Source organism: Protopterus annectens, chromosome 14.part0, assembly GCF_019279795.1.
Source record: "Protopterus annectens isolate FY-2018-M chromosome 14.part0, PAN1.0, whole genome shotgun sequence".
Classification (NCBI taxonomy): domain Eukaryota; kingdom Metazoa; phylum Chordata; order Ceratodontiformes; family Protopteridae; genus Protopterus; species Protopterus annectens.
In genome coordinates this window covers 1084979161-1084993244 of record NC_056748.1, presented here as the reverse complement: position 1 = coordinate 1084993244, position 14084 = coordinate 1084979161, and positions in this window count along the sequence as shown.

The window sequence follows — 14084 nt, the reverse complement described above, 5'->3', positions numbered from 1 at the left end:
CAGCCAAGCTACGGCCTTTCTCGTAATTCATGGTTCGCTGTTTTAGTGTCGATGAAGAGGCATTCGCTGTAATGCCTCTTCAGTAATCTAATATAAATTCACTCAAACTTGGTTCCCTGAATTGAAAATTAATCTGAAATGTCAGTTCTTTGAAAAATGCAGCATGGTAGTTGGGGTAGAGACTTTATGCTTTTGTTTTCTGTAACCAAGGTACAGGTTTTGAGCTTGAGTAAATTACTAACCACCTGCTACCACTAACTAGGGTGTTTCATTCACACACACACCCCTACCTACGTCTTAGTGCAAGAAATATGGACAAATTCTAAAATAAACAGGGACAGATATTAAATAATGTTCTCGTGAACTTAGAAAGTTGCTAGAATAACAGGATTTGTGCTAGTTTGAATTTTTCTAAAGGACATGAAGTCTGAAGCTCAAATGTCTGTCATTATTTAGCAACTTCAGCCTTCAATGATTTTCTAGAAAATCACAAAATTTATGAGGAGCAGACAAAAAATATGGGGCAAAAATCTGGACATTCTGCAAAATGTGGACAGTTGAGAGGTATGCTACCTACCACACACACACACACACACACACACACACACACACACACACACACACACACACAAAACCTCTCAACCTCTTACAGCAACAAACTCATAAATAAAACTGAGGCAAAGGCCCAAAATAAGGACATTTTTTTAAATATTGCTCTTATAAACTTAGAAAAATAATAGAATAGTAGTAGTAGGTCTTGCATCAGTACGAATTTTCTGAAAGGTATGAAATCTGAAAATGAAATGTCTGCATTATTTTCTAACTTCAGTCTAACAATTTGCCACTAATTTGCCAGAAAACTGCAATTTTATGAAAAACTGACCAAAAATGTGATGCAAAAATATAAAATTGCCAGACAATACAGCTGGGAACCTGTCAAAGGAGGGACACCATTTTAATATGAGCACAGTTAACTTAGAGCAGCTGACAAAATTAGAGAATCTACATGCATTTCTGAAATAAAAGCAATGTATAACTCTGATCATTACAGTTATTTATAAAAGTAAAGTAAACCCTCTATGTTTTCTTCCAAAATTGCTATTTTGTGGAGGGATCATTAGGGGAAGAGCAACATTTTGAGCCAAAATCAGGGACAGTTGAGGTTTGGCTACGCCTAATTCTATAAAGCAATTTATTTGCATGTACCTCTCAACCTGTTAATGCAATAAATCTGGACAAGGCCAAATATATTGAGGGAACATATAAACAGTACTAAAATTGCTCTTGTATAAACTGGGACAGTTGATAGAACAGGTCTTATTTTAGCATGCATTTTTCTGAAGGTTATAAAGTCTGAAACTAGTGTGTCATTATTTAGTGACTTAATTCCTAAATCATTTGCCAGAAAACCACAAATTGAGGAACAAACCAAAAATAAGAAGCAAAAATCTATTCATTCTTTAAAAATCTGGACAGTTGGGAGGTATAGTTCAGCTGGGGCTGTCTATGTTTGCCGCCCTTCCCTCACAAAACCATGGTCGAATGGAGCCTCCCCTGCAGCCATTCCAATGATCCATTACTTTGCTATTTCACTCCATTTACCATAAACACTAATGTACATACTGATTTACTTCTATGATGATTTGAACTTCATTTGAAAGTTTTATTTTGCATTTTACAGCACAAACACTAAGACATCTGCTAAACAAACTTGGCATTAAAACTTCTCTGCCCTTGAAACTCACATTCATTGAAACAACATTAAAACCCACATTCAAAGAAAAATATATTTTACCTGTGGCAGATAAAAATTAATTCTGGGCTGCTTTTAAATCATAGGCCCCTTGCATATGAAACATACATGTGCTCTTTGATACACCTTCCTATTGCTTTGAACATTTTTCCAGTAAACAATGAAACAAAACTGCCCAATTCAGAACATTTCCATCATAAAAGTCTAGTCAAACTTTTACAGTCCACCATTATCAGTAAATAATATGCACAATCTCTGAAGTAGTAAAAAAAGTCATCTAAATAATTCCACGTTAAATAAATCTAAGTAATAAAGAGGTTGCTGCTAGCAATCACCTTTATATTTCATGACTTCACCGAAAAATAAAGTGTCTGATGCCCCTGAGGAATAAATTGCCTAAATTACATTAATAATAAGCTAGTAATATTGCAATAGGAAATGGATGGCAAACTGATAACAGGCTCATAGTTAGTGTCTTAACTTTCAGTACAGCAGCATTCACCCCTTATGGGAGTAGAACCAACAACCTTCTGCATTAAAAGCAAGTACACAACATTTTAGCATAATCAGCACTAAACTTCTCTTCCCCTGCAGCTCTCAGCTCCTTGTAAAATCTACGCAATACTCAACTACATCTCAACTTCGCAGCACAAGAAGTCTGGAAAAAGCCAAATTTATTGGGGTGGGTCAAAAGGGCAAAAAACAGGAACACATTAAACATTGCTTGTATCATCTTGGAAAGATGCTAGAATAAAATGCTGTGTTACCATCATACATTTTACTGCCAAGGTCACTGTGCAAAATAGTCAGAACAACATACCACTATGCCAAATCACCTGCTTTGTGAAAGAGAGGAAGACTGAAACTTAAATGGCTATCATTTAATGAATTCAGTTCTCACCATAGCTGTCAACCTCTTAGCACAAAACACCTGGACAAACCCAGTAATGAGGGAATACAGCCCTCAAACATATTCAGTGAATTCAGTTCTTGCCATAGCTGTCAACCTTAGCACAAAAAACCTGGACAAAGCCAATAATAGGGTATTACAGTCCCAAAAATAAGGACAAATTTCAAATAGTCATAAACTTAAAAATATTGCTATAAAAAAGGTTGTGTTAGTATATATTTATTGCTAGAACAAAAAGTTGTTTTACTATGTCACAAACACAGGGATAAGATGCAGACTCCACACAGAAGGCACCCCAGCCAAGAATCAAACCAGAAAATCTATAGCTGTGAGGCAACAATACTGCCACTGCACCATCAAATATGTAAGGAAGCAAACATTCAGAAACCTGAAGTCTGAAATTTAAATGCCTGTCAATTTGTTAATCAGGACAGTCTGACTTGGAACAAAAAAAAAACAATTTTCAGCAGAGGCCCAGGAAAAAATAATGCAGACATGTCTTTGTATAACATGGGAGGACACAAAAGCAAACCCACACAAACACATGGAGAAGATACTGACCCCCCCCCCCACAAAGAAGGCACCTCACCCAAGAACCAAACCCAAGAACCTATAGCTGTGAGGCATCAATGCTACGTTGCTACCACTGCACCATCAAATTTCAAGCATTGCAATATTTAAAAAACACATATATGATACATATATTGATCAGATCAAATATGAGGCAAAAATCTGCAATTTTTTTTTAAAATGGTGGTGGATAGGGAATTCAGGTCTTTAACACCTGCATACAAGGTACAGGGTTCAAGCCTGAGTATTCCCTACCACACCATCATGAGTAATCACCAGTACATCCCACCTGGGGCATTTTCACACACACACACACACTTCATATTACTCACCAACCCTCGGTTCTCCTAACTAATGTCCTTGACCCGCTCGTACATCCAAATGTAATGCTTGCATCCACATGCTTGAATCCAAACTTCGGTTCTCAATAAAGTCCTTGCAGGTGAAGCTGCTTCAATCTCCCGCTCGTGTACATAATGCTTGAAAACGGCCAGAAATACATGCACAGTGAGCTGCTGACGTCATCGTGCAGAAAAGCACGAAAAAGTGAAGCTTTAAAAAGCTACCCCCTTCTAAATAATTTGTACTGAAATCAGTACAGTGCGTATGCCTCCCGACGTCCCTGGTGGAGAGTATGTCTCCAAACCTAAGTGATAGGGCTCTTCCTGTAAGGCAGTTTGTCATACAGTAGGTTGCACAAAGGTTTGAATTAGTTTGATTAGTTTGTCGATAATGCCTGAGTGTGAAATGCTATCAGAGGCCTTGGCCAGGTCAAAATATGCGGTGTGCACAAATCTGCCATCATCTAATGTTTCAATGACTTTTTCTCAGAATTCTACTTCATTAAACAGGTTGGATCTTCCTTTCACAAACCTAGACTTGTTTGGGCCCAAGGGGAAGTGACTCATGAAATCCATGTTTGATGTGATATTAAGTCTATAGTTAAGTACACATCCTGGTCAAGTCTCTATTTTGATGCACTAGACTACAGAAGTGTATTATTTAAAGATAAAAATAGATAGATGAAGTAGCATAAATTGCAGAATTTCTGTACTTGTAGTACACGCCCGTATGACAGTATTCAGGAGCTCAAAGTGGCCTGAAAACAGTCAACATCCTCTTCCTATACTAGGCAAGTAGGTGCTGCTCAGAAAGAGGCCTTTGAAAACATCTCTCATGAATAGTTAATGAAATCTTTCTGCATACTTTACTGAGCCTTAAGGTAGCTTCTTAGAGGATTTCCTCACATAATACATCATCACAACTAATGCTTCAGATTGTAAAAAACTTATCAGGGGATGGAATATACTAGATATTGTTTGTGTTCCCAAAGAAATTACTGTAACTTCAAGTCAAGTTTTACCACCATTGAAGTGCAGTGATCATGGGGTTATTAAGGTTAATTTGTTGCTAGATAATTCTGCCAAACTGAAATCTAATACCACAAAAACAGGAACCAGCACTTCCAAAAACTAATAAGTCAGTAAACCAGTGCCAGAAAATGTTGAAACTCCGTCCAAGCAGTTTATTCACAAGCTAATAAAAACAAGACAAAAATAAAAATAAAAATAAAAATAAAAAAATTTCAACGTAAACTGAAATCTAAGCCAATGCACAGAAGGATAATTACAGATTATAGGGAAGCAAAACCATTACTATATAAAACTAAAAGGAGTGAGATGTTCAGTGGAAAAACTGCAGATGGAATGTGGAAAGTTTTGAAAGAGAAATTGTTTGAGTGCAAAAAGTAAAAAAAAATGTTTAACATCAGGATCTAGGCATGCAACATCAGGGGGGTATATTTCCATAAGAACAAGAACCTGATTAAGGTGAGAGACAAAAAATACAATAAATGGAAGAGAGGTCGAACTACTACTGTGAAAACTGAAATAAACAAGCTGGACGAACAGATTAAGCATAGTGTTAGACAAGATCAAGAAAAATTTGAAGAAAATTTATGTAAAGATATTGAGCATAATAGGAAACCTTTTTATAGATACATAAGCTGTGGAAGGAGTAAAGATATACAAATTGATAAACTGTGTGAAGATTCTAAAATGCATTCTCAGATACAACAGATTATAAATATATTTACAGAATCTTATGCAAAACAGTTTGGCTCCACAAAAGGGGTGGTAAGTTGTCCTGGTGACATCCAGGTAATCCCAGATACTGGAATCAAATTAGATTATATTGCAAACTGGATTCAAACAAACTGCAGGGAGGAGACGGAATAAGTAACAATGACCTGAGAACACTTTAGTAAGAACTTACACTACCATTTTATTTATTATTCACTAGGTCATATAAATATGGGGAGATTCCTCAAGATTGAGCACTTATTAAACCTGTCTTTAAGGGAAAGGAGACTAGGACAAACTCAGAATCATATAGACCCTTAAGTCTACGTTCATGTTGTAGAAAAATAATGGAGAAGGTAATACCGGATAGGTTATTGTCAGAAATGGATAGGTTGGGACTTGAAACCATATACTAGCATGCATATGTTGAAAATAGATCTATTACCACCTGTAACATGATGTTCTATAACAATATAATAACAGCTATGAATGAAAAATTGTGCTGTGATGTGATTTATATAGATTTAACTTCAGCATTTGACAGGGTCATACACAAAACACTGATCAATAAATTAGTACAACTAAGTATTGATGTACTATTGATAAGATGGATAGCTGCATAGTTTACAAATAGGACATGGCAAGTATCACACACCAACTGGACAGATAAAATCCTTGGTTACAGTAAAGATGTTCCACAGGGCTCTGTCCTAGGCCCTAACTTGTTTAGATTGTATTTTTCATACCTTACTTTTTCATCTGAGGTTTTCTACAGACTCTATGCTGACGACTTGAAATTGGGTAAACTGATTAAAAGTATTACAGATAAGGCATGTCTGCAAAATAATTTGACTAAATTGACCATTTGGGCACAGGAGAATACTATGTTGATAAATACATCAAAAACTAAGCATATGAGATTTGGGAGACGTAAATTGAAAGGTGAATATTTAATACAGCAGACAGTGACTGAAACTGTAGACTCATTTAAGGACCTGGGTATATGGGTAGATTCAGCTATGAGTTTCTCTAATCATGTCAACCAATTGGCTAATGTTAGTTATATAACTATAGGTTGTATAAAAAGATTTATGAAGTCTAGGAAATCAAACATAATGAAGTTATTGTTTGTTAGTTACATTAGACCCAAACCTGAGTATGGAATAACAATATAGAAACCCTATAGGAAAACAAGCATGAATAAACTGAAAAGAGTACAGCGGAAATATACCAAGGGCATCCATGGATGTGAAAATCTAAGTTATTATGAAAGATTAAAATATCTGAACTTGTACAGTGTCTCTTATAGATATCTAAAAGGAGATCTTATTCAGGTATATAGGGGATTTAATGACAGCTACCTCTGGGGATGTTTGGGGTTAACAAAAAGTACTAGAGAATCATCAGATAACCTATGTAGGAAATTCTATAGGAATGAGAAGTGTACTAATTGGTTCTCTGACAGAGTAGCTGATGCTTGGAACAGACTACCAAATTACATTAAAGCAAGTACTGGTTTAGATATTTTTAGGAACAGCCTGGACACTTATTATGGGAACAAGTGTTTTGGTATATTGGCAAGCTAGAAGGGCATTAATTCCCGTGCTTGAAATATTTGTTTGTACGTATGTATCACACCCAACAGGATGATGATCCTGTGTCATGAGGAGAAAGGCAGCTCTTGCTTAGAACAAATATACAGTATGTTTATATCAAATGCTAGAAAAAATAAACACATATTTAATTTTATCAGGTAGCAGTTACAGCAGTAGCTCAGTTGTCATTACAAAGCACTTGAAATGCAGGCAGGCATTGTGCACCACTCTGAGATTTTGGCTTGAAGTCCTGAGTTACAGGCTTGTGTGTCCTTGTAGCTCAATGTTACTTCAGTAATTCTGTGGAGAACAGTGCAGACAGCTGGAACTGACTTACAAGCTACTTATGTTCAATGCCCAGGAATCTGTAAATTGCAGATGAATAAAGAACCTTGTGTTTAGCTGCATTTACCAATTCTGCTTAAAGTGTAAAATTTTCTAAATCCCAAATGCAGTTAGTATGACAGTAAAGAAGTAGCAGTTGTTCAGTGTGACATTAGCTGCAAAGATGATGAAATACCACCATTTTTTACAAAGTGATCCACTTAAACTCTTTTTAATTAAAAATAATTTGTAATTGTAATTAATTTAATATTGGTTTCTTTGTGTGCACTGCAGACCATATCACTCTTTGTTTGGTCTTATAGGGTTTCACTGTCATTACTGATTTAAAATGAAATATCTGTATAATGTATATCTCATATGTTAATACAGTCTCCCATTCCTTTTCATTAAAGCAACTACAGTTTTTAGTGATGACAATAATGAAGAAGAGGAAAAAATTTACATTTTTGACTTGTTTTTATATATGAATAATTTTCAGTGTCTCCCTTGAAGAAGGTACACTGTCCCAGCTACTGACTTATCATTTCATTATTTATACAGCTGCATTTCTGCTTCAAGCTTAAGTCTCATCTGCTATGATTTATGCACAGCGCTATTATTATTGCCTACAGATTTAAACTTGTTATTCTGAGATGCTCCTCATAAAGTTAAAACTATTTAAGGGAACTGTGACAAGCCACCACTGGACCAATAATCAAGGGGTCTCAATCCTCACCACTGGCAACAGTGGGGGACATTCACTGGGAGGATAAGTATACACACAGTATTTCCAGATGCAGCTCTCTGCAATTTCCCTTAAGAGCACACAGAGACCACAGTCAGTCCATGGCTGGTTTCTCCATCTTTCTCCAGATCTCCAATAAGACTCCCCAATGGCACAGCTATAGAGTTGAGAGTGGCCAAGCCAAGACCTCCAGTACCCTCTCTGTCCAGCCAGTGCTTCGTGTCCCTGCCCAAGTAGTTGACACACATACACTCTTTGAGGTTTGATTTACACACACACACACACACACACACACACACACACACACACACACACACACACACACACACACACACACACACCTGGGAAAGGTTGGAACAGGTTTACTAGCTATGCCCCCTTCTGCCCAAACTATAAGGTAGTTACCACTGCCACCAGTCAACTCCTTATCAGCTACTTTAAGGCCCTTAACAAAGGGTGTCCAGTCTTACTGTGTAATATTAATATTAACACAAATGGTAGTTTGAACAAAAGCAAGGCTGTTAGGAGTGGCCCACACAGTGTCACCAAATAAATATCCAAGTACTCTCAAAACTTAATATATCTACACAGATCAATCACAACTAAAGGTTTAAATATATTTAGTAATACATAGTAAAAGAACAAGACAATACTAAATATATATTCACAGTGAAATCAGAGTTCAAAACCACAGGAAATATTTACAACAACATTGCAGGACAGTCTCAAATAAATAAAGAAAAATATCTAAACTAAGCTATACTACATTTCTGACTATATCTAAGAGAATTGCTATAACCTAGAACTTATTTATAGAGTAAGGTAGATGTGGTGAATGGTTCTTGTCTCTAAAAAGACTTCTCACATTAATATCGCAAATCTTACTGCTAGGATAGCTTGCAGAATGACATAAATTCTAGTCATCTGACTCTAGTTCCCAGATGAAAAGCCACACTGCTGGAAGCTGGCAGTATTCAGCATCTACCTGTGAAAATACATAGACCTCAGATCTTTGGTAGATGCTGAAAGTCATAAAGCAATTACATTCCTCCACATTTCAAGACTAGTAATTATTTCACCCTAAAGACAACACAGAACACTCCCTAGTACAGATATTGTGTCTCCTGTTGCATCGAAAACTGAAAGATACCATATTTTATGGCCTAGCCATAAAGTAATTTAATTTCAGTTATTTTTCTGAAGTTAACTTCCTGTATTCCAGTTTCCACTGTTAAAATATGTACATTTAAACAGTTACAATAGTGCATGTACATTTCTGTTCTTTTCCAGTACAGCACACTGTGGGTACATTTTAAGCACAAGCACTTTATAAAATACTCTTTTAATGCAAATGTCTGTATAAACCAGTTTGATATACTCATGGCATACAGTTGTAATAAAGTTGTAACACAAGTATCTTATATTGATCATGTTGATATTCACAAATGACATATAATTACTAAAAAATTCCAGATAGCTGTGCTGGCAGTTGTCCCTTTGTCACATTTCTTCCCATCTCTCTGAGACTCAAAATATTTTTTCCAGGGACCCTTGAGAAACATTACTTGATGGGGATGAGCCTATCTGGGAATACATTACCCCATACCCTGTCCTGAGATTCCAGCTGCCTTGGCATTGCTGACCCCACTACAGTGCTGCTCTGTCATAACATATGTCTGCAACCCTAGACTCCACCATGGTAATCTAATATTTTTTCTGGCTGGCTTCCTGTAGCCATAGATCCCCCTCAGACTCCTCCTGACTCCTGCTACAAAAACTTAGCATCAGAGCCTCCCTATCATGTTAAGGTTTCATGGTTTAACATTGTACAGCATGTGCCCCTGCCTCTTGCCTAGCATTTCTACCATGTAGTTAAAATCACTGGCCTTCCTTACCACTTCAAAGGGTCCCTCCCAAGCTGCATGCAGCTTGTTGTGTCTGACAGAAATGAGAACCATTACCTGCTGCCCCACAACATACTCTCTAGCTCGAGCATTCCTGTCATACCAGACTTCTTTCTGCTGTTGGGCTTCTCCAAGTTTCTCCTGGGCCAAGCCCATGAGTTCCCTGAGCCTTGTCCTGAGGTTTAGGACATAAGCCACAACAGACTCCTTCTGGGATTCGCACTCACCCTCCCACTCACTGAGAATCAAATCTGGAGGTCCCCTCACCCTATTCCCATACAGCAACTCAAAAGATGAGAAAGCTGTGAATTCCTGGGGACATTCTCTGTAAACAAACAACAGATGGGGCAAATATTTGTCCCACTCATTCTTAAACTGGTCTGCAAATGTCCACAGCATGGTCTTTAGTGTAGAGTTTAACCTATCCACAAGGTCATTAGTCTGGGGATGGTGGGGGATGGTCTTTAGGTGCTTCACCTCATAGTGCTTCCACAGACAAGCCAGCAGGTCTGATATGAAATTGGTATCTCTGTCAATCAGTATTACTTTTGGGAAACCTTCCCTGCTGCAAATCTCTAACAAAGCATTTGCCACCTTTTCTGCCTCAATAGAGGACAGGACCACCACCTCAGGGTATCTGACACTAGAATCTACTACCACTAGGATATACTTCTTTCCTGCTGAACTTGAGGTACTCAGAAGCCACACAATATACATAGCTACCCTCTGAAATGGCTCCTCAGTCACAGGCAAAGGCATCAAAGGAACTTTGACCTTGTCTCCTGCCTTGCCTATCTTTTGGCACTGCCCACAGGCCCTGCAGTACCCTGTTACATCCCTGGAAATCCCAGGCCAAAGAAAGTTCTGCATAATATGTCTCCTTGTATACTTTATGCCCATATGACCTGCAAAGGGAATGTCATGGGCTATGGCTAGAAGTACCAGATGGTAGGCTCTGGGCACTACCAACTGCTGTATTCTCTCACCTTCTAGTCCTCCCTCATGGGTCCACTGTCTATACAGTAACTCTTTGTCCCAGTATACAGATTCCCCTTTTCCTTGAGAATCAGGCACCTCCCTGGCTACCTCCCTCAAGCCTTATAATGTAGGGTCTGTGAGCTGAGCCTGTCTCAACTCTCTCTTTGTAACCCTTCCCAGCTCCCCTTCCACAGAAAGTGTGGTATCCTTTGACAGAGGTGCCGTGCTTTACTGTCAGCCTGGGTACTATTACTCACCTCTGTCCTTGCAGTCACTCTGTCCAAGGGAACCTCAGTACCCACAAGCATCTGTGGCTCAATTTCAGTCTCACTGCTACAAGGTATCTCCCTGTCTTATGTAACCATCTCACCAGTCCTGGCTTCAAGTGTGTGGTCAGTCTGGGTCCCCCCCCAGGCTACCAGATCCAAATGCTCATCCCCAAGCCTGACTGCATGTAACTGTATGCACACAAGGTATTGTATTATCAAAATAATTCCCTATCAGGACATCTGCAGGGATATCCTGAAACACACCTACTTGCTTGCTTCCTTTTCCACCCTCCCAGTCAAGGTGAAGGCTAGCCAAAGGTTTTTGGAATGGGGTCCTTCCTAAAGCTCTGACTAGAGTACACTACCCAAGCAAGTAGTACTCCTCTTTAACCATTGCAGGCTTCATAATGGTTATGTCAGAGGCTGTGTCTCTCTTAGCAGTGGCCTGTTTCCCATCTATTTAGATAGGATATAACCTGTTATGGTAGTTTGGTACCCTTATTGTCTGCACACAACTAACCACTGGCATTCTGCCATTCCCACTTGCTGGCTCCCCTACCTTTTGTTCCCCACCTTGCCTGCATGGACATATGTATATGCTACATGGCCTTACTGGTTACATTTAAAACATTTAGCCCTTGATCCTGGCTGTGTACCCGAACTAGTGGCTTCCCTGTTACTGGTGGTCTGTGTTGTGGTGGTTTATGCTTTCCAACATGTGTTCCCTTAGACCCATGTGCAGCACTGGATATCCATTTCCTGTGCAGTGATACCCTGCTTGCTAGGTATAGGTCTCCCTTTTTCCCCAACTCATCTGCAGCATTGCATTCCCTTATCTGCCAACCAGATTCTCATGTGCTCAGGCAAAGTGCTAAGAACTTGTTCCCTCACTAAAAGGTCTGCGAGCCCTTCAGAAGTGGTGACCTGACACCCACTCACCCATCTATGAAAATAAGGCTTAGTTCAGTAATATATTCACACACACTTTCATCTGCCTTTTATCTATGCTCATGAAACGTTTTTCTATAAGCTTCAGGTGTTAACTTAAAACGTTCTAATAAACATTTCTCTACTGTATTATAATTTATGCAATCAATATCAGACAATTTGGAAACATAAGTTACAAACCTGTTAGGAGTAGCCCACGCAGTGTCACCAAATAAATATGCAAGTACTCTCAAAACTTAATTATCTCTACACAGATCCACCACAATGAAACTTTTAAATATATTTAATAATAAATAGTAAAAGAACAAGACAATACTAAATATCCGTTCACAGTGACATCAGAGATCAAATCCACAGGAAATATTTAAAACAACATTGCAGGACAGTCTCAAATAAATAAAGAAAAATATATAAACTAAGCTTCACTATATTGCTCAGTATATCTAACAGAATCACTATAACCTGGATCTTACTTATAGAGCAAAGCAGATGTTGTGGTGAATTGTTCTTGTCAGGTTCAAGACTGAATAGAGAATGCTCTGTCTCTGTAAGAGACTTCTCAGATTAATATCTCAAATATTACTACTGGGATAGCTTGCAGAATGACACCATTTCTTGTCATCTGACTCTAGTTGCTAGATGAAACCCCACTGCTGGGAGCTGGCAGTATTTACCACCTACCTATGAAAATACTTGGACCTCAGATCTTTGGCAGATGCTGGAATTCATAAAAAATTACATTCCTTCACATTTCAAGACTAGTAATTATTTCACCCTAAAGACAATACAGAAAGCTCCCTAGTACAGACATTGTGTCTCTTGTTGCATTGAAAACTGAAAGATGCCATCTTTCATGACCTAGCCATAAAGTAATTTAATTTCATTTATTTTTCTGAAGTTAGCCTCCTGTATTCCAGTTTCCCCTGTTAAAATATATACATTTAAACAGTTACAATAAACCATATACATTTCTATTATTTTCCAGTAGGGCGTACTGTGGTTACATTTTAAGCACAAGCACTTTATAAAATACCCTTTTAACATACATCTGTACAAACCAATTTGATATACACAACATTCAGTTCTAATACAGTTATAACACAAGCATCTTATATAGATCATCTGGAGCATTTCTCCCCGGGCCTCCGCTGAAAACAGGCTCTGTGGAACCTAGTCGGACTTTCCCGGTCAACAAATGATAAATAAATAAATAAATAAATAAATAAATAAATAAAATCATGTTGATATTCACGAATGACGTATAATTATTTACAAAATTCCAGATGGCTTTGCTGGCAATATCCCCCTTTGTCACAGGAACATAACAAAGATTGACACCAATTAATTATATAAGTTCTAGATCGATAGCCTAGTATCTAGTACCTGAAAACCTTTTATTAAGAAAAATAACAGGGATTTTTTTCAGACCTTCTGTCATGCTCAAAGATTGAGAGGTATGCATTCAATGGTGGGAGCTTAATCACAGATATATTGATGTTTAATGTGGAAGGCATTCACAAAGTAATGTTTTATATATTGATCTCTGTTCTATTATTGTGTGTATGTGTGTGTGTGTGTGTGTGTGTGTGTGTGTGTGTGTGTGTGTGTGTGTGTGCGTGTGTGTGTGTGTGTGTGTGTGTGTGTGTGTGTGTGTGTGTGTGTGTGTGTGTGTGTGTGTGTGTACATGTATGTGTCAGAGTGAATGAGTCACTAAATAAGAATAACATGAAAGGTATTTGCAGACAGTGCAGTGTTTAATTCTCTGTTTTTGTTTTGTGCTTGTTTCTCTTCCCCGAGTCTCACTATTCTAAGTACCCCGAATGAAGTAAAAAATTATATTAAAGCAAGCACTAGTAGATATTTTAAAGAGAAGCTTGGACACTTATTATAGGGAAGACTGCTATATTGGTAAGCTAGAAGGGTATTTTGCCTCTGCCTTAAATACTTCTAATGTCTGGTCATCATCTCAGTAAAGAAACTGCTTCATCTGAAACTGTACATGCAGAT